The sequence below is a fragment of the Spermophilus citellus genome, assembly GCF_964194105.1.
Source record: "Spermophilus citellus genome assembly, chromosome: 5".
NCBI classification, from domain to species: Eukaryota; Metazoa; Chordata; class Mammalia; order Rodentia; family Sciuridae; genus Spermophilus; species Spermophilus citellus.
Genome location: NC_138186.1, coordinates 119173131 through 119192343, shown reverse-complemented (window position 1 = coordinate 119192343; position 19213 = coordinate 119173131). Strand labels below are relative to the sequence as shown.

At 41.4% G+C, this 19213-nt stretch overlaps 1 protein-coding gene across 2 annotated transcripts in view; it reads left to right on the top strand.

Annotated features, from left to right (window-relative positions):
• The window catches only part of FYN (FYN proto-oncogene, Src family tyrosine kinase), a 204111-nt gene that overhangs the window by 13089 nt on the left and 171809 nt on the right, over positions 1-19213 (top strand). For both annotated transcript variants that reach the window (XM_081294884.1, XM_081294883.1), the window contains exon 2: positions 12042-12081. The gene's annotated coding sequence lies outside the window, so the exon portion shown is untranslated. The remainder of the gene's footprint in view (positions 1-12041; positions 12082-19213) is intronic.

Genomic DNA, 19213 nt, shown 5'->3' with positions numbered 1-19213 from the left:
CTGGACTTCAGCTTGAGAGATAAGTGAGATGTTAGAAACTCCAAGAGGCTGAAGGAAGCCCCCAGTGCAGAGGGCACTTGTACCTTGCATCCTGTCAAGAATTCTGGAAGGAAACCACCTTGCAGTGCACCCTGCAGTGGGGCATTGTTAGGCAGAAGCAGGCCCCAGTATAGTGTCCCCTTTCAGTTTCCCAAAGCCTGTATGTGGTGGCATAGGGGAAATCTCAGCAGTCCAACTTGTCAGGTTGGGGAACATGGAGATGCTGAAGAGCCAGAGATCAAAATGGACAGGGCGTGGAAGGCAGCATGCTGACCTCACCACTGGAGACCAGCAGGGATCATGGCCACAGATATGCTGAGCCCTTATGAGGTGGTGACCAGCTACATCAGCAGTCAGCCTACACACAAAGACAGCGGGACAACACGTCCCACAGAGGCCACTGAGGGCTTGGAGGGCAGCACTTGAGCCAGACACTGTCTCCATTACTGCCTGGTCGAAGTAATCTTCCCCGTGGGTGAGAAGGGAAAGGGAAAGGAACAACCCTGAGGGGCATTGGAAGTGAGTAATTTGACTACTTGCCTGAAGCAACTGAAGGTTTAACTCTGAAGAGAAGACATTATCTGGAAATAGCAAGATTGTCTTTCTACCATAAGCAGGGACACAGTGATCATAATCAAATTGAATTCAACCTTTGAGATTCAACCATTTCAATCATTTCACAGGTCTTCAAGCAGTAAGTGCACATTTGGGCTGCATTTGGGCTATATTTTTATCTGTTTGGGGGCAGATTTACTTATGCTTTTCCTTTGAGTAATCCATGGTTTAGGATACCTGTATTAAGCTTATTTTGGACGTGAGAAGTTCTGTCCTCTCGGAGGGCAAAGCTGTCTACCTGATGTTTCAAAGAGTATTGTAGGGATATTGGTGGGGATTCTGGCTGCCCATTGTTTGCAGGTGGCAGTTCTTCCCAGTGCACTGCAAGGAAGTACCTTGGTTCCCTGGGGGCCTCAGGTGGGTGGAAAACATGAGAGTTTCAGGGCCTTTATCAGTGACCTCACTGCCTGCCATGATAGAGGCCAAAGAAGAATTTTTATTGTGTCTGAATTCTTCATTTCCTATTTTAAAGGTAACAGGGTGAAGACTAGAAATATGCTCCTAAATACAAGGGGAAATGCTCTTTGTTTTTATTCAATCCCCAAGTACTAAATAAAGCGCCAGTTTATGAAAGGATTCATTTCCAAGTATAATTCATACGTACTTACCAGAACACTCAAATGAGAGAGGGGGAAAACTCTTTTTAATTACATTTCATCTCTCTCTGACATTCATACAAGGATGATGCTACATTTAAGAAGATGTCTTTCAAAACCTGCTGTTCCTGGAAATACCTAGTAATTTTGGAAGGGAAATCTTTAGGCCTGCTTTCAAAGCATTCCTTTGTTGGGGGTGTGGTGGGGAGCTGCCTATTGAGACACTGTTTATATATTTTCCTACCAGAAGATTATTACCGTGGTACTGAGCAAATCTCAAAACATAAATGCATCTCATGTTTTCCCTTGTCTGTCAGTGGTAATCAAGGGAGGTGGAAATGGGGCCATAATGTAAATCAGGAGGTGTTCCTGCATAGATAAAATAATAGAATTTTTTAAAGTGCTGATTTATGAACTGGCAGATTTAAAAAAAATAGTTTGGATCTGTGAAATACTCCTATTCAAAATCTATTTAAAATCAAAATTATTAAAACTTAAAAAACATGTTTATACACATTAGAGATAAAAAGTCTTTTGTATCACTTAACTGAGCATTTGAAAAAACATAAGATAGTAATTATTTTTTGCTACATAATTTACTCACCCTGGTTTTTGTAGCCTTGTCTCTAGTATGCATTTTACTGATACTTTTCATGAAGAATAAATTGTTTTTAATTTCTTATGAAGTTGCCTGTGATCCCTTCAGAGTTGTTTATAGTTAGTATTTGAAGTTAATACTTCCAGTTGGCATTTATGTGTACACCACAGTATTTCTAATTGAGAAAATAGCTCTTTCTGCAGATGTAAAGTCCCTGGTAAGCTCAGAGCAATTTTGCTAAGTAGGGGCTCTTCCAAGACAATTTTTTTTTTAGAGTGAAATGTGTAAATATTTTGTTAATATTTTCACAGGTCTTTTCCCTTCATTTAGAATTCTTATCTTCAACAAATGTTTTTACAAGACAAAACTTAGGAAATAAATTGATGTATGATCTTTTTGAATGTTTTGTCAGATGTAGATGATATAAAATCATGGGCCTTCTCAATTTCACCCCATTTTGCTACAGACCATAAATGTATCCAATTAAATCTAGGAGCACCATCAAAAGATTGCCATGAGTCAAGATATTACAAAACATCATAGTATAATTTCAGAATTAAATCTTGGGTAGTATTCAATCTTATCATTTAATGTGTTCAGTTCCTCCTTCCTTTGCTTTCATTGGGATGAATTTCAACATCTTCTGTTCACAAGCCTTATTTTCAATTAACTGCAACGTCTTCAAAAGCTAGACTATTTTGGTGCTTCATTCATTGCTTTGATCAAAGATTTCCAACTGGTTTGGAACAGAATGCACCCAAACTTCAGAAGACTTGCCTATCATAGTGTTAAGGCACACCCAGGTCAATTCAGAGAGTGGGTTCTCAAACACAACCCAGGTGATGATGGATGACAGGTGGCAAAGGGAGGCATGTACTGCTGTGCTAAAGTATTTTTTGCTGAACATTGGCTTTGACACAAAAATTTTGTAGGTTCAGTTTTTCTAACTGGGCATATATGATACAGTTTGTCAATTTCTACATCTACAATTTTCTTTCATGTTTGGGAGGCTATACCTACCTGGATTGAATGCAGTTATGAATTATGCATGTGCCACCCCAAATTCTAAGTCATTTTCTGCTCCATAGTTTTCTTGAAAAGTAAGAACATTATTTTAAAAAAATTTTTTTCTAGATGTTGATGGACTTTTATTTTATTCATTTATTTATATGCAGTGCTAAGAATTAAACCCAGTGCCTCACACATGCTAGGCAAGCACTCTACCACTGAGCCACAACTCCAGCACCAAAGAACATTTTTAGCATCACAAAATTTTTATATGTATCATCACTGAAAAAACAAGTAATTTCATCTTCTGTGTTGAACTTTGTACAATTTACAGCAGTGTTTACAATAACAGGAGCTGTTTCACCTGTGACAGAATAAACTTCTCCAAATTTTCTTTTGATCCTATGAAATAGTTTAAAATACCTGATAATTCTACCATAACATTGGAATCATTGAGTTGTTTAAAGTTTTTTGTTCTGCTAATGAAGCTGATACATTACAGATACTTTACACACACACATACACACGTACAGACACACACATACACCCTGTCAAAAGTAATCTAAATCAATTTATGTGGTACTGAGTATTGAACCCAGGGGTGCTTATCATCGAGCTAAATCCCCAGCCCTTTTATTTATTTATTTATCTATCTACCTATCTATATGAAAATTTTGAGACAGGGTCTCTCATTAAGTTGCAGAAGCTAGGCCTCGAACTTGCAGTCCTCCTCCCTCAGCCTCCTGAGTCACTGGGATTACAGGAATGCACCACCACCACACCTGGTGGGAGAGCAGAATCAATTAAGAACAAGTTGTCATCAGCACTGTCTTAATACAATAGCTATTAACATTTGCTGGTGCCTCTTTAGCAGATTTGTGACTTGGGGTTTATGTAGTCAGGAACACCCCTGTGGCTCCCATGGTGGTTAGTCAATATCAACAAGCATTCTGTGCTAAATAACATGTATCATCAACTTTCTTGACAAACAAAATTGGGGTCTGTGGTGTGACTTGCCTAGTATCACCAAAAAAAAAAAAAGATATTGCAAAAATAAAATAATATAACCATTCAATAAATGAGAAAAACACTGTAATGAGCGCATTCAGACAATTCCTTGAAAGATCTTTAGCAGGTCTATTTCCTGCAAATATTTCATGCACACTTTTCATGTATAGCATTCTGTGCTTCCATTTCACCCTTCTGACTTGGTGTTCTGTACCTCTCAGGCTCGCCACGGGTCCCAGCACAGTGACAGCCAATGAGGGGGAGTAGCAATGCAGAAAATTTCTCTCACTGCCCAAACTGGTGTAGTTAGCTTTTCTAGATTGCTCACATCCAAGTGCTCTTTGTTGTATCGGTGAACATTCTGTGTGTTGCAATTGAAAAGGAGGTATTACACCAAGTTAGGAAAAGGACAGGAAAAAAGATGGATGGCCATCGGTCATCTTTCAGATTTAATCACGTGTTAAGGTAAATTCCCTTTGCCATAGAGTTGTCTCACAGGTATGCAAGACCATAGCAGAAGCTACAACTGTGAAGTAAAGATTACAAAACTCACTCCTGGTGTGTTTTCATGCACCTAATAGTAATACTTGGTTTACAAAGTGAAACATCTTGGACAAATGCTTACTCTGACAGACTGCTGGGGCAGCAGGAGGGGATGAGCACTGTCACAGACAAGGGAGGGTGCACACTCACCCTAGTTAGACTACACTGCTCCATCTGCTGCATGTCCTCCTCTTTCATCCAGACTGCACTATTCCCGCAACCTTGCTGCCCTGTCCTTCTCTACTCTTGACCCATCCAATTCTACTTCCCACAATGGCCGAGGGAGCTTTTAAAAGTAGATTACATCACTTCCCTCAGCATCTTCCTATCGCAGTTGAAATCAGGTCTGGTTCTCCACCGTGGCCCCAGGGGCCCTCTGTGCCCTTGCCTTTGGCCAGCTGCCCCCTTCTGAATAATAAGCTTCCAGGGAGAGCTACCTGACTGTTTTCTCTGTCACTCTGGCTCATGAGAGAGTTGCTCAGGTTGTTTACTTGATGAAATGAATGTGACTTACTTAGAGTTGAAGAGAAGGTGTGTCTTGCTAATTCCTAGGACTAAGGAAATTCAGGTCCAAATCTCAAGGTCCCAAATATTATTTCTGTCTCTGATCACAAAGTTAAGAGAGCAAAATGAATTCCAGGACCAGGTCTTCTCCATTAGCAGAGGTCTTGTGATGCACACAACCATTCTGATTCTATAGTCTCCTAGCCCCTCCCCACCGCATGGAAGGAAGCATGAATTATAGGGAGTCTATTGTTTTCATCAGCATCGGATCAGAGACTTTGTTTTAAACACATCTGGCCTACATAACTAGGTAAGGTGTGCCTCTGGATAATTGGGGGAAACTGAAAGGCAAAAGCTCTCAGGGACACAGGGTGGTGGTGGTAAAGGATTACTTTGAAGTCGGCGATTTTGAGACCCCAGGTTCTGGCATAACGGCTTTCTGTTGCTTCTCTTTTCAAAACATGCTACTGCTCAGTTTTATCATGAATGCCTTTCCAAGGACAGTAAATGGTTTTACACACTATGACATCGTTTCCATGGCAACTAATGTATTTCAGCAAAGAGAGACTGTGAGAGAAGTAGGCTAAAAAGGACAAATACAGAAATGGCACAGTGTAAAATGTGGGGCAGTGTGTGTTGTAGTAAAGATTTTTCATTTTTTTTTCTTCTCCCACCCCTTTTCTTTTTCTGACTTCTTGTTTAGAAAAACCTGAATAACTGGATCTCAGCTTCTGAATTCCATCTAATAAAATTTTTACTGCACCAACACTATTTAGTATTTTGCTGACACAATTTTTTTAGGTGGCACCTGGGTTTTTTTTTAATCTGTTTGCTTTAATGTGATAATCATGTAATGAATGCACGTGTCATTTTATCTCTCTTAATGATATACTCTCTTCACCCCCACCCACTCTCCTCTGGCTAGTACCCTACTTCTCTACCTTTTACCACGGCGCTTTTGAGAGGATTATTACATTACCTGTCTCCACATGGCATTTGATAGCAATTGAAGCCATTCCAAGCAGCCTTTCACTCCACTGTTTGATCTGGGATCACCAGTTGTCACATCCCCATTCTCTAAGTCTACTACAGTTTTTTTCTTCTTCTTCTTCTTCTTCTTCTTCTTCTTCTTCTTCTTCTTCTTCTTCTTCTTCTTCTTTTCTTTTCTTTTCTTTTCTTTTCTTTCTTTCTTTCTTTCTTTTTTTTAAAAGAAGCTAATGTGCTCAAGTATACTTTTCAATATTTCTACAAAGTACCAAACCTTGTAGGCGTCAACCCCGGTTTAAAAAAATAAACAAAAGGAACTTGTCACCCCTCTTTGTGAATTGGAATGTATTTGCATTATCTTGTTTTTATGACAATAAAAACTTTGGTGTTCCTAAATGACCCCCCAGGAGTTGAGCAGATAGCAATCAGTTTCTTTAACAGAAAAGGCATAGGCATTATGATTTGCATGGCACATTTTAAAAATGTAAACACACAGTTTTAAATAGGGCATTTTTATATAAAAACCGGGGTTTCCAGCTTCTCTTGAAAAAAAAATGGCAGGTTTGGCAAAATTGAATGTGCCTTCTGTAGTGACAGCAGTCTGCTCAGGCAGCATGTGACTGTCCTCTTAGAAGCGGGCTGGGCTCTTCAGCCATCCTGCCTCCGCTCCCCTGCTTTGCTTTTGCTAGCATTACCTCCCTGACCCCTGTTTTTTTTTTTTTTTTTTTTTTGACATGTGACCCTTGCCGCATCCCTTGCCACCCAGTCACAGAACTCATAAGTAGCAAAGCTGGGGATTGAACTTGGTTTCCCAGCCGACTGCTTCTTCCCTGACTGTGGACCCGAGAGTACTTTAGAGGTCAGTGGTGAGGGGCATCCTTAGGTGGTAGATTCTACATTTTGTCCCTTCCTAATTAAAATAGGCGAGGCAGTGAACAGCACTGGTTGCCTCCGTCAGAAGCTGTGTGTGCTTTTCGTCACGTTGTGCTAGACAAAGATGCTGGCCATAAATGTAACTTTTACATGTGCAGAGAAACACTGGCTAAAAAGGAGAAGCTCTGGAATAACCTAGGTTTCATATCTTGTAAGTTTTCAATGAGCAAATATTACCTGTTTAGGAGGCAAAGTGAATATTTATGTCATTAAGAATGAGAGCACATACAGCATTGACTGAGCCCTGTGCTGCCCTGCCTGTGTGGGACACACAAGGGTATCCCCCTACACCTTTGCTGTCTTTTACCAGACTAGACTCTCCCCTGAATGGAAGTGTGCTAAAGACGCCCCTGGGGTGGCATCATCTTGCGCTGGCCTTGTCGCTGCCCTGCTTTCCTTATTGTTTGAAACATGCACTTACTGCTTCACCTGGGGGGCAAGACAGGAGAAGAGGTTGCAGTTGCCACCATCTCTAACATAGTTTTCTGTGTGCAGGAGGACTCTGGAGAGCGAGATAGTCTGGGGCCAGGATGAATGGCTAGAGGAAAATGCCTTTTTCCTGGGGAAACAGGGCAACGAGAAATGTCCCACAACAAAGAGCCTTGTCTGAGCTGGGCCCTGTCTCTGGGGCTTGATCCAGCTGTGGGGTGCACAGGCAATTGTGGTGACCTTGAACGTGGATGGTCCCACACACTGCGTGCCTGTCTGCAGCTGCACTGGCCTTGCAGAGCCCACTGTGAAAGTGGGCCTGTTCCTGGGCTTCAGGCAGAGAGCCAGGGGCCTCCCCTTTACCAGAGAGCATTGAGGAACTTCTGTGTATGCTCTGTATGTGTCTCAGCTTTCTTTGGGATTACAGCAGCGTCTGGCCCTGCCTGGTCTTTTTTGTGCTTTGGATCCTAAGTTAAGAATAACCGAAGGAACACTTGTCCCTGTTGACAGGCTTGATAAGGAAATTGCTATCAAATGGCTATTTTATCCTCATTCGCCACTGACATCACACCACGTACAGTTCTGAGGTTCCCACTTTAGTTGTGATTGAATAGAGCTGTGATCCCTGGAGCAGAAAGAAACCATTCAGATGTAACTATGTGAAGACCGAAGATGTGTCCAGTAACGTGCAGATGTTTTTTGGCAGGTCAGTGAATATTTTAAATCTTTTGTAAGTAGTAGAAGAGGTTGAATTTGGAACAGAGAATATACTATGGCAAGAGGAAGGCATATCTCATTTTTTCCCATCTCCCATATTTTTTCAATAATCAAGCAAAACCCTGAACAATGATTTAAATCTTGAATTCATGTATGAGATGTGATTATGACCATGATGTATTGAATTTCAGTTTCTCAATCACATTTTTTAAATAACAAGAATTGCTGGTTAATAGTAAAGTAAAAATTCCAGATTTGATCTCTGTCATTTATTTTGAAGCTAAAGGCCCAAGATGGAATTTGAAGAAGAAGGTCATCTTCTGGTTAAGGGCATGTTGTGTGTGAGATGTGGTCAGGCTCTGCATTTATACGCTTGGTCTCCACCCATCCAATACACGCAACACCACCTCGTAGTGCAGGAAGGAATGGGCTCCATTTGATTTAATATAGACTCATTAGCCACTCTGTCACTGCGCCTTGTCACCCCTTCACTCACTTCACTTGTCACCCCTTCCTCACCAGCTCCTGCATGTTGTGGGCACAGTGGTTAGGGCCATCCTGGCCCCTGGAGAGCTAACAGTTCTAACAGGGAGGCAATGAAACAGGCCCCACATAAAGTATAGGAAGAACACAGCAGAGGGGAAAGCTAATTCTGTACACAAGTGTGGGCAAGGAAAACAGTGAAAAGATGATTGTGAGCTGGGCACTGAAGGCTGATGAGGAGAAAATTATACTTACCCAGCAGGGTTGGCGAGATTGGAATGACAGCACTTAGCCCGTGCCAGACATATGCTGGAGGCTGCGTCTCTTTTCCTGCTCCTCATTGCAATAGACACAGATTGAAATTACAGAGGTACCATGCAAAAGTTTGCTCCTACCTCTGGCAACTTCTCAGCTGGCCTACAACATCTGTCACAATCTGACCTCTGTCTCAGTTTCCTACCTTTCCCCCTGCAGCCTACTGCCATGCACTTAGCCACCTCTCTGTCCTGTAGTACTACCAAGTAGGTTGTCATTCACTGTCATTCACGTGACCAGTGCTCCTTTGACCATCTGGTTGCTCTCTCTGCCTGAGCCATCCTTTTGTAAGGTCTGTGGGGCGATCTGCTGTGGGCATTTAGGAGAACAGGGAGGCTGGAAGAATAACTATGTCAGAAGAGAATTCAAAGTTGAGGACTTCCCAGTTTTATTTTTAGAGAACTTATATCTTCCTCCAAAGTGGGAGGTTGATCTGCTCTAAATAGTTGGGATTAATTCACTTTTGGTCAGGGTCTTATCCTTTGACTTCAATTCCTGCAGTTGATCAAACATTTGTAGCATTTATGATCAGCCTTTTCTCTATAGTATCTGGGTTATGTTCATTGTTTGCCAAATAAAACATTAGCAGGAAAAATAAAAGCATGAAAAATGCTCTAATGTCCCAAAGCCCAGAGTTGAATAGGAAGGCAACTGTTTATAATGTCTGCATAACTGTATATGCGTGGCTCTGTCTACACACATGTGCTCACACAGGGAGTTGGAGGAGCCTGTCTGTCCTTCAGGCTTGGAAATATAAAACATAAAACTTAGACTCAGAATATAGATAAATCAGAATAATTGGTCAATTTTTTGAAGAAATTATTTTTTAAAAGGAGTCATTTAAATAAAAAGTATCTATTTCACTTAAACATTTGATAGCTAAAACTTATTCTCAATTTTTCAGAAATACCTTTTACTTAATAAAGGTATGTTTTTGTTGTTGTTGTTGGTATTGTTGTTTGTTTGGTGCTGGGGATTGAATCCAGTGCTGTGTAACCACTGAGTAACATCCCCAGTCCATTCTTATATTTTATTTAGAGACAGGGTCTTGCCAAGTTGCTCAGGACCTAAGTTGCTGAGGCTGGCTTTGAATTCACGATCCTCCTTTGAACTCAGAATCCTCCTGCCTCATCCTCCTGAGCTGCTGGGATTACTGGTGTGCGCCATAATACCTGGCAGTATGTGTGGTTTTTAAAAGCCAGTGCCACTATTCATTCCAAATGGGATTGCCATGTAAATTTTACTTTCAGGAAATTCATTTTATCTGTTCTTGTCCTCCTTGAAACAATGGAACTGGTGCCTGAAAATATCTCAAGCAGTCTTGCTTGAAAGTTGTTCGTGTTAAAGCTATGGGGTCCCTCTTTCGGTTTATGGCTACAGGATGATGCGTACATTGTCTTTGTTAGTTTACTCCATCTGTTTAATGTGCCTGAAAAATAAATTGGATGGTGCTATATACATGTGTGGAGAATAAGACTGTGTGTGGTAGTGAGCCAGTAGCTCCGAATGGACTTCCAGTTTTCCTACTGATACCGGTTGCTGAAGTGCTGTGGAGCAAAGGCTCATTCCTTCAGAGCCTATTGAGACTCCTGCATCCTGAGTTGCTGCAATTGTGTGATATGCATAAGATATGCAATATGCAAGTTTCTTTTCTACCCTGGAAAAGGATAAGGATTCTTCAAGTGTTTTTTCGGAAGCAGATGAAGGAGTCTTTCACTTTGCAAACAGAAAACTTCTTGTTGTGACCTATAAATCACAACAGCTCTCCTAACCTATATAAGAATGTTCAAGAAGGGAAGTCAAACTTCCACTGTAAATATGTTCCCTTTGGTGAAAAGTTCTCAGTGCTGAATTGCTTTTCTCTGGTTATAGGGAGGCAAATTAAATTTCTGGACAAAGAGAATTTCTGTTTTGTACAGCACAGCAGCATCTAGCACCCTGGTGAGCAAGCCAGATGAAAGGTCATATATTGTGTTGTCTCCTTGGTTAGTGCAGGAGAGCATGTCTCAGAAGCCAGAAGAGGTGGGTTGCTAAGGTACGGCTATCGAGGCATGCTGATTAGCACATTCTCTCCCTCCGACCTCCATAGTGGTTTCTTGCTTGTCTGCAGCAAGTTCATGATTTGAATACCCATCTTCAGAGAACAATATATGAGTTTCTAATTCTCTTCCCCATGGTCACTTTTTCTTTCCTTCATTCTGAGTCATCTTTGATTAAACTAAACAAAGATGTTACTGTTAATTATACGTCTTTTCAAACAGTGTAAAAATTCTTGTGTATGTGTGGGGGGGTTGCTTTTGATGGGGATAATAATTTATAATGGGGGTGTTTAAAACCATAGACCAGGAAGAAAAATGCTGAGAAGCATACTGAAAGGAACTTAAGCATCTCAAATACAATAGGATAAATTGTTTCTGCCTTTTTTAAAATTTCAGGTTCTACTTCACACTTTGCCTTCATATATTGTTGTCAACATAACTCCATTCAACTATTTATATTATTTCCCTTAGATACTGAGGCTTTCTTGAAACATCTAAAATTTCAAATGATAAATGATGTATCATAATATCGGCAGATTGAGGCAAAGTGTATGAACAAACTGGAAATCTGACATCCTGCCCCTGGCACTTTAAAGATGACGTGAAGTGGACATGGGTATCCTCAGAATCAGCTCAGCCTTGCCAGGAGACTGTCATAAGGTTCTAAGTAATCTGGGGCTAGAGTTCCATGGATAAATTGGTTCAATCTGGTGGATTGGCAAACCTCCGGCAGAAAGGAACCCCAGATGATGGAAAACAGAGACCATCTCAAGAAGGCTGGTTTGACAGTAAGGTTCACCCACAGTAAGACAGGAAGTGGGGCATATATGGGCCCCTAGAGAGAGATTTAAGTCAAGAGTAAGTCGAGTAAGACCTTGGAAGACTTGTTTTTAATGTGCCCAACATAGATAACTCATGGAGACCCTGAAGAAGGCACATGGGCATGTGTGTGTACACACTCGAGAATTTCTTCCTTGTATTCCCTGCTCCAGAAAGTTAAAATCTCATGCTGTCTTCCTTTGGTAGTATAGGGCCAGGTCTTTGCAGTTTCAAGCAGGTGTTTGTGGCAACTGTGACTTAGCAACAATTGTGTGAATGGGAAAAAATTTGTGGGTAAATGGAAATTCTCTGGTGGTGCTTTGTGGGTGGTTTACAGGAGCAGAATGCTTGGTTCTCTTTTGATGTCTCACTATTTGTTTTGTTTTTTTTTTTTTTCTCCTTCTACAGTGTTTTAAAGAAGCAGGATGCTGCTCTAGACGTGGAAAAAGTAAGTTGACACATTTCACACGAAAGACATATACTTTGTGAGTTAGAGAGGATCTCCTGTGACAACCCAGGACAAAGTTCACCCTCATCTTGGGGTTGCGGTTGAGGCCCTAAGTTTCTGAGAAGTTGAGTTGAGGATGGAATTGTTATATGAAATAGGAAGAAGATCTTTATTTAATTTTGGAAACATATTTATCTATAACTTAGATCTCTCCATCCCCAAAATAGAATGGAACAGCTATCCTATGGCTGATGACCCCTGGGACTGATGAGGGATAGGGGTACTTTCTCTTCAGACTGGTTAAGGGACCTCCCTTTCATCCAGTTATGGCCATTTTTTCCTGTACTCTCAGATAGCTACTGCTTACCTCTACCCTATTTATATCTTTAAATTGTGACCACTGTGTAACAGATCATTCATTCGCTTAACAGTTTTTGGTGCCTGCTGAGCGTTAAACACCATAGTGGATTCTGTTGAGGCAAAAATGAATGTGACAGACAATTACTTTGTAATTATGGTGCCATCAGATAGAGCTACGCAGAAGGGGCTCTGGAAGCTCAGGCCGAGGGCGGGGCTGTTCAGAAAGCTCATGAGAACATGAGTAAATGAACTGTGTGCTCATCTCTACCTGCCCTTCTCTCATCTCCTAGGCTCCTCAGATTCCCCAGAAAGACTGACCTGCCAGAGGTCTCAGTGGCCACTTGCGGAGTCCTTTTCTGTCCAGCTACATGGCCTGGGGTATCATTTTCAGCTTTCTGAGTTACATTCCTCTCTTCCCTGACCCTCAGGGGCTGCCACTTATCATCAGTGATTTGGGGTTATTTCTCATTTTGAATTTGAATGCAAGAGGTATTCTTCTCCCTGAACTACAGCTATTCTGAATGCAGCCAATGTAGCTTTAAGTTGAGGAAGTATATTGTTCTAGAACAATCATGAGCAACCCCTGACCTTTGGCTGCCTGCAGGCTCCTAGCATCTGCAGAGTGGCCTATCCTCTACTTTGAGTCATGGACTTTTCGGCTCAAACAATCCAGAGGGAACTTGGGGAAATAGAAAGACTCTTGTCGTGACAAGACAGAGGAAGCCTTTTCAGAATCGCTGTACAATTAGATTTTGCCCATGGAGGTCAGGGGTTGCAAAGGCTCTCCCCCATGGGAGGTCAGCACTGTGACCTTCCTGGGATAACCCAAGCCCACAGCAGGGTGGGGCACCTGGAAGTGACAGTCCAGGAAATAGCTGGTGCTACTAAGGCTGCCCAGCTTGCCCTGCCCTGTCCAGCTCAGCCAGAATGAATCCTACACCCACAGGAAGGTTACTCTGGAAAACAGTAGGGCTCAGTAAATGGGGTAAGGGCCTGATTGGAAGGAGCTAAACCCTTGCTTCACTTCTACTGTGAACTTACTGTAAGACCTTAGGCAAATAAGGTCTCAGCCTCATTTTTCTCATCAGGGAAGTGGTTCCTTTTTCAGGTCTAAGTAAAAATATTCACTTTTTAACTTGGAAGCACAAACCATGCACATATTTTTTTGTTTACTGACTTGAGTCTTCTACTAAAATGGGAAAAGGGCCAATGGCCGCCAGTTTGAAGAGAGCCATGGAGCCATGGAGCCAGCCATGGAGCGGGAGCTCCAGGAAGGCGCAGTATCGCCAGCTGTACCTCCTGGTGCCACACTGGCAGCAATGAGTGTCCAGCAAAGGAGGGAACGAGTGTGACTTACCCTGTCCTGTGGATATTTCTAAGTACTGAGGGAACTCAGAATAAGGGAAGTTAGACAAAGGGTGGAAAATGTTTCTTGGGAAGAAAAGTGAACTTGAGCTGCCTCTAGTGGGCTCTGCCTGCTCCCTCTCAGTCAAGCAGTTAATGACCTGAAAAACACTTAACCAACCATTTTAGGGGCGTTCTCTGTTTCAAAAGCTCTAATTCAGAATCTTTATCTAATGCTGATAAAAGGCTGTTGAGCACGATGTACCAACTCTTTTTTACAATGTACCATTTTTTTTTTTTTTTTTGGTCTCTGTTTATGTATCTGCCAATTTGAATCTCATATAGGAGTGCTTCTGTTATATAATAAATGATACCTGGTGGCCAGCCCAATTGAGAAAAATCACTAACATCATTGTGTTTGTTTTTTAAATGGATTTTTGTGTTTCCTCTTATTGTGAACATTTTTGTAATGACAGAACTCTATGAAAATGAGCTTTATTTTGACATATCAAAGCTCAAATATAAATCAGCATCAGTTCTAAATTACTCAATATCTATAGTTTATGGAACTAAGTACTTGGTATATGTTACACTTAACCATTATAACCTTGTCCCTCTCTATGAGTTACTGGAGGCTTTGCAATTGAAGCAGGGTTCTAACCAGATGTCTTTCCCATACTCCACCTTCCCTTGGAATTGATATAATGTTTGAAACAATGTATTTGTGTGCCCTCTTCTAAAAAGTTTTACCAGTAAGTAATGAGAAAGAGTTTTCCTGTCTAGAGAGCTCTTCCTTGACATTTCCCCAGCCCCTTAGCCTGAATGTGGTCGCCCTATTACTATGTGCTTCTTCAAAGTTGTCGTCGTTGGAGTTGTGTAGTTATTCGTACAATATCTGCCTCATAGCTCTATTCCCTGTTGAACTTAAGCTTTGTCAGGTCAGAATCTTTATCTGTGCTAAGCCTAGCAGACCCTCTAAAAATGTTGACCACAGGCATGAATGAATGACATGTGACCAAATTAAGGGGTGATGAGAACCACTGAAATCCACCTTGGTATGTGGCAAAGTAAAAAATCTCATTGTACACCCCAGAAATCATGGTTTCCGTTCTCCATTTAGGGGTTTTATCTGTGAAAAAAAAAACCATGCTTGTTAATATCATTATATGGAGATAAGATAGTCACTCCTCAGCTTTCTCTCCAAAAGTGCAATGTTTCAAGCAAATGAATAGATAATTCTTAAGAATGAAGAAATCTGGGCCAGCAAAGAGTTCAGAGATAAAGGAGGGAGAAACCTTAAGGGCACAAAGGAAATGTTAATTGTGTGTGTGTGTGTGTGTGTGTGTGTGTGTATGTATGTGTTGCATCTTCCAGAATTTTTGAGTCCTGAGTATGGTTTCCATAAATCACTGCATAGAAAGTACAAAGTATATCTTCTAAAAGCAAGATCCGTATTCTTTTGAATTTTGAAGGATACATCATCGAATTATGTCAGAAGAACAAAAATGTGCTTTTCTGTATAAAAAGCTGATGAAATTGAGTCATCATGATTTAAATGGGTTTGATTAAAAAGACATCTAGTTCGTAACATAGCTACTCTCAAAAGGCTGAGGAGAGAGGTTTGATTTTCATGCATCCAGAATGGCCTTTGTTTAGTGTGATTAAAAGTATTTCAGTGGCTGCCATGAGAAAGTCCCCTGTCATTTCTGCAGTTTCTGTGCAACCAAGAATTTCTGTATCGCCATTCCAACTGTTCGCAGGGTTTAGACAGCTGCATCCAGGCCACAAATATGGCCACAAATACTACTGCCTAGTTGATAGACATAGAGGTCTTCCAAAACAAAACCTGTCATTCAGAAAGAAAAGCAAACAGAAAAAATTACCTTCTGTTTTAGAAATGTTTCATTTTCTTCTGAGTGAATCCTTCAAAATGTGTTTATCTGAACACATAAAACATATGTGGAGGTTGCTCCATTTTTCAGCAGTGGTTTGGTTTGAAATCCTAAGAGAAACGATAAAAATAGCCTAGATTCTTAATAGTTGGGTTAATAGTCTTATGGGGAGAGGAACTAGTTCTAAACAGTTAAGGGTTTGAAATTTGAGCCTGTAAGTGAATTAAGCTTTAAAGCCACACATATATGATTCTGACACTGTTGGGCAAGAGGTGGAAAATTAATTCTAAATATAAGTTTTTCCTTTAGTGGGAGAAATAGGATTCCCTGGGGCCAGGAGGTTAATAGTGTTTCTATGGGTTGTCCAAAAGCTTCAAAATACTGCCTGTAAGTTAGCATGAGGATTTGTCTCCAGGGTGAATGGGGGAGGAGAGTGGTTTTGGAGTGCACTACCTGCCAGTGTGTGCTGTTTGCTTTAGGGAGGTGTGAGAGAGAGAGGAACAATATGGAAGGAAGAATAACCTAAACACAGCCTACTGCCACCTTTGTTATCTAGTCTTCTCCTGATGGGGAGCAAGGGACACTGGGTACTTGTGGTACCTCCTGATGAGTGGCGACTAGAGAGGGCAGCTCCTGAGAGCAGGTGGGGGTTGTTTTGTAGATTTCCTGATGTATGTGCTCAGGGACTATAAGAGACCAGGTTCACATACATTTTTCATGCCCCCTATCCCAACCTCACATCCAGACTGACCAATAGGATGGTGATTGGGCAATGGAAGGACCCAACCTCAATATATCACTGAGTAAGGGTCACTTTTTATACTGCCCACTTTCCCAGCCACTGGGTTCAGGAAAAGGGAATGGCTTTGGATTGGGGAAAGAGGGAGAGTGAGCTTAGGAGGAAGGAGCATGCTTAGAGTTCTGTTTTAGACTCAAAAGACCAAAAATAGTTGTTATGCATCACCCATAATAACTGACCAACTTTTCTTTTACATAAATCTCTGGATTGTAAAAGTGCTACTGTCTAAGAAGAAAAAACATGCCCTCTGCCAATTCAAATTTTCCCAAATAATAAAAGATTCCTCTTTCTAGACATTATAAATTCAGGCAGATATTAATGACAGCTGGCAGAGCTACTGATAAAAATGTTACCCTTGTGATTCAAGGAAAGAGCTGAAAATTTTGGTGTGGATTGTTCAGACCTAGATACAGAATAGTTCATTCATTCATTTCTCAAATGTTAACGAACACCAGTGGTCATGTTGTCTTAGGCATTTGCACCATTTTGCACTGAGGAGGATGAAACCAGACAGAAGTAAATTGATTTGCCCAAGGACTGACTCTAGGAAGTGGCCAGATCCCAAAGTACTACTCAGACTTGGCACATTCTTCCCTTGCCACTCCATAGTGGATGTTGTCCTGCATTGATGCTCAGCAGAGCAGAAGACCAATAAATCATCATTAGCCTCCTGTAATTTAGCTGGTCTTTTTATACACATTTTTTATTTTTTCTTCATTGAATTTAAAAGGACTTTCTCCCTTATTTGTGTCTTTAAAAGTAGTAATCATGTTATTTTTCAAGAAGCAGTTAGAAACCCAGTCCAGAATCATCACTTTGAACCTGACCTGGCCCTGTGAGATGTTCCCCACTGATGGTGTGAGAGGGTTTTCCAAGGATGATATTCTTTAGGAAACAGGAGTGGTGGAAGCCTATGGGAAACTCATTCTCTTTCTGCTGCTGTTCCCAGGCTTGGGGATCATTTTGTTACATTCTTTATCTTGGTAGCATTCACCATCCCAGGAGACAAGAGCTGGGTCTTGCCAGGTGTGAGTGGGGAGAGACACTGGCCTTGGTACAGCAGAGAATGGAGACAAGCCTCACCTACATTGTATCATTTGCTTTACAAGGGAGCTTTCTTCTGTAGCTGGGAGTTAGTGGGTGATTTGTTTCTGCAGCCAGGCCTGCTGGGTAGAGGGTGGCATCATTGGGTTATCTGCTTTGCATAGACTTATTGTCTGCTGAAATCACATGTGAAAGAAAGATTATTAATCAAATATATGGAGAATGGCTTAAAACATGCCCCTAAAAACTTTTGAAAGCAGAGTTGTACTTGTTCTGAGATTGGTGTGGCATAAAAAAAAAAAAAAAAAAAAAAAAAAAAAAACACAAAAATTCAAGCTTTTTCCCTCAAAGAAGTTTACTGTTGCCCACTTTTCGACCACAACAAAATTTTATTTAAGCAGAAAACCTCCTTTTAAGTTTGCTGTGGCTGCTGTTACAAATTACCACAAGCTTTGTGGCTTAAAACAACTAAGATTTCTTCCTTTGCAGTTTTAAGAGCAGAAGTCCAATATCAAGGTGTCAGCAGGGCTGCGCCACCTCTGAGGCCTTAGCATAATCCATTCCTCCACTGTGGCCACATTGCTCCAGTCTCTGCTTCTGCCTTCACGTTGTCCTCACCCCGTGTGTCTCTGTCACATCTCCTCCTGCTTCCCCGTCATAGCAACATCTGTGATGGTTTTGGAGTCTGCTAGATAATCCAGAATAAACTCTTCTCTCATGATCCAGAGTTTTATTACGTCTTGCCACATTCATTTATTATCTATAGGTTGCAGGGATTAGGAAGTGAATTTCATTGGAGAGGCCCTCTTCTTTCTACCTTGCCTTCCACTTGAGAATTTCTATCTTTTCCATTTGCTGAAACATAGAGTTTGTGACTACTTGTTCCACACATTGCTTCTGTCAATTTAGTTTTCTTGGAAGTGGGCTCTTGGATGATCTAAAAACTGACCTTTTCTCCAGGCCTCAGAATAGGTTAAGGCCATGCTGGTCTTCTTTCTTCTATTGAGATTAATGTAAAGAAAAGGAATCATGGGCCCATATAGCTGGGAGGGACCTTTGAACTCATACCCTCTCAGTCTGAGGAGGAAACTGAGTCTGGAGATGCAGGGTCAGCCCAGTCAGGAGCAGAGATAAGGCACACACTCCTATTTAACTGTCTCTTCTCTGTGTTCCCACAGACCCTTATGCTGTCTCTTGAACAAGCCTCTAGGTCATCGTTCTTTTGGGAGCCTTTCAGTACCTGAAAACCCCACCTTGAAAATTCTCCTTTCCTAGCCCAACAGCCCTGCTTCTTACAGCTTCCTTACCTAAGCTAGTGTCGGGCATGCTGTCATTTCTGGGAATTTCCTTCTTGATACATTCCTCTTTGAAATCATGGCACTGGGACATGAACACAACACTTCAGTGATGGTTTGACAAGAGCAGAGCGAGGGGTCATTATTAGGTCTCATGAGATGTGCATGTTCTCTGCATCAGTATGTGCTGTACCAGCGCAGATCGAGGTTAAACCTTAACTTAGTCACCCTGTCACATCTTCAGCCTGCACGGAGCTTGTGTTTGATGGAAATCCTTAGGACTTCTTAAATAGGAATTGCTTTAAATACATTCTCTTTCCTCTTGCCACAATTTGGGATTCAGAATGGAGCCCAGACAGGGTGCAGAGAAGAATAGCTTATGAGCTGGATCAGGCTCA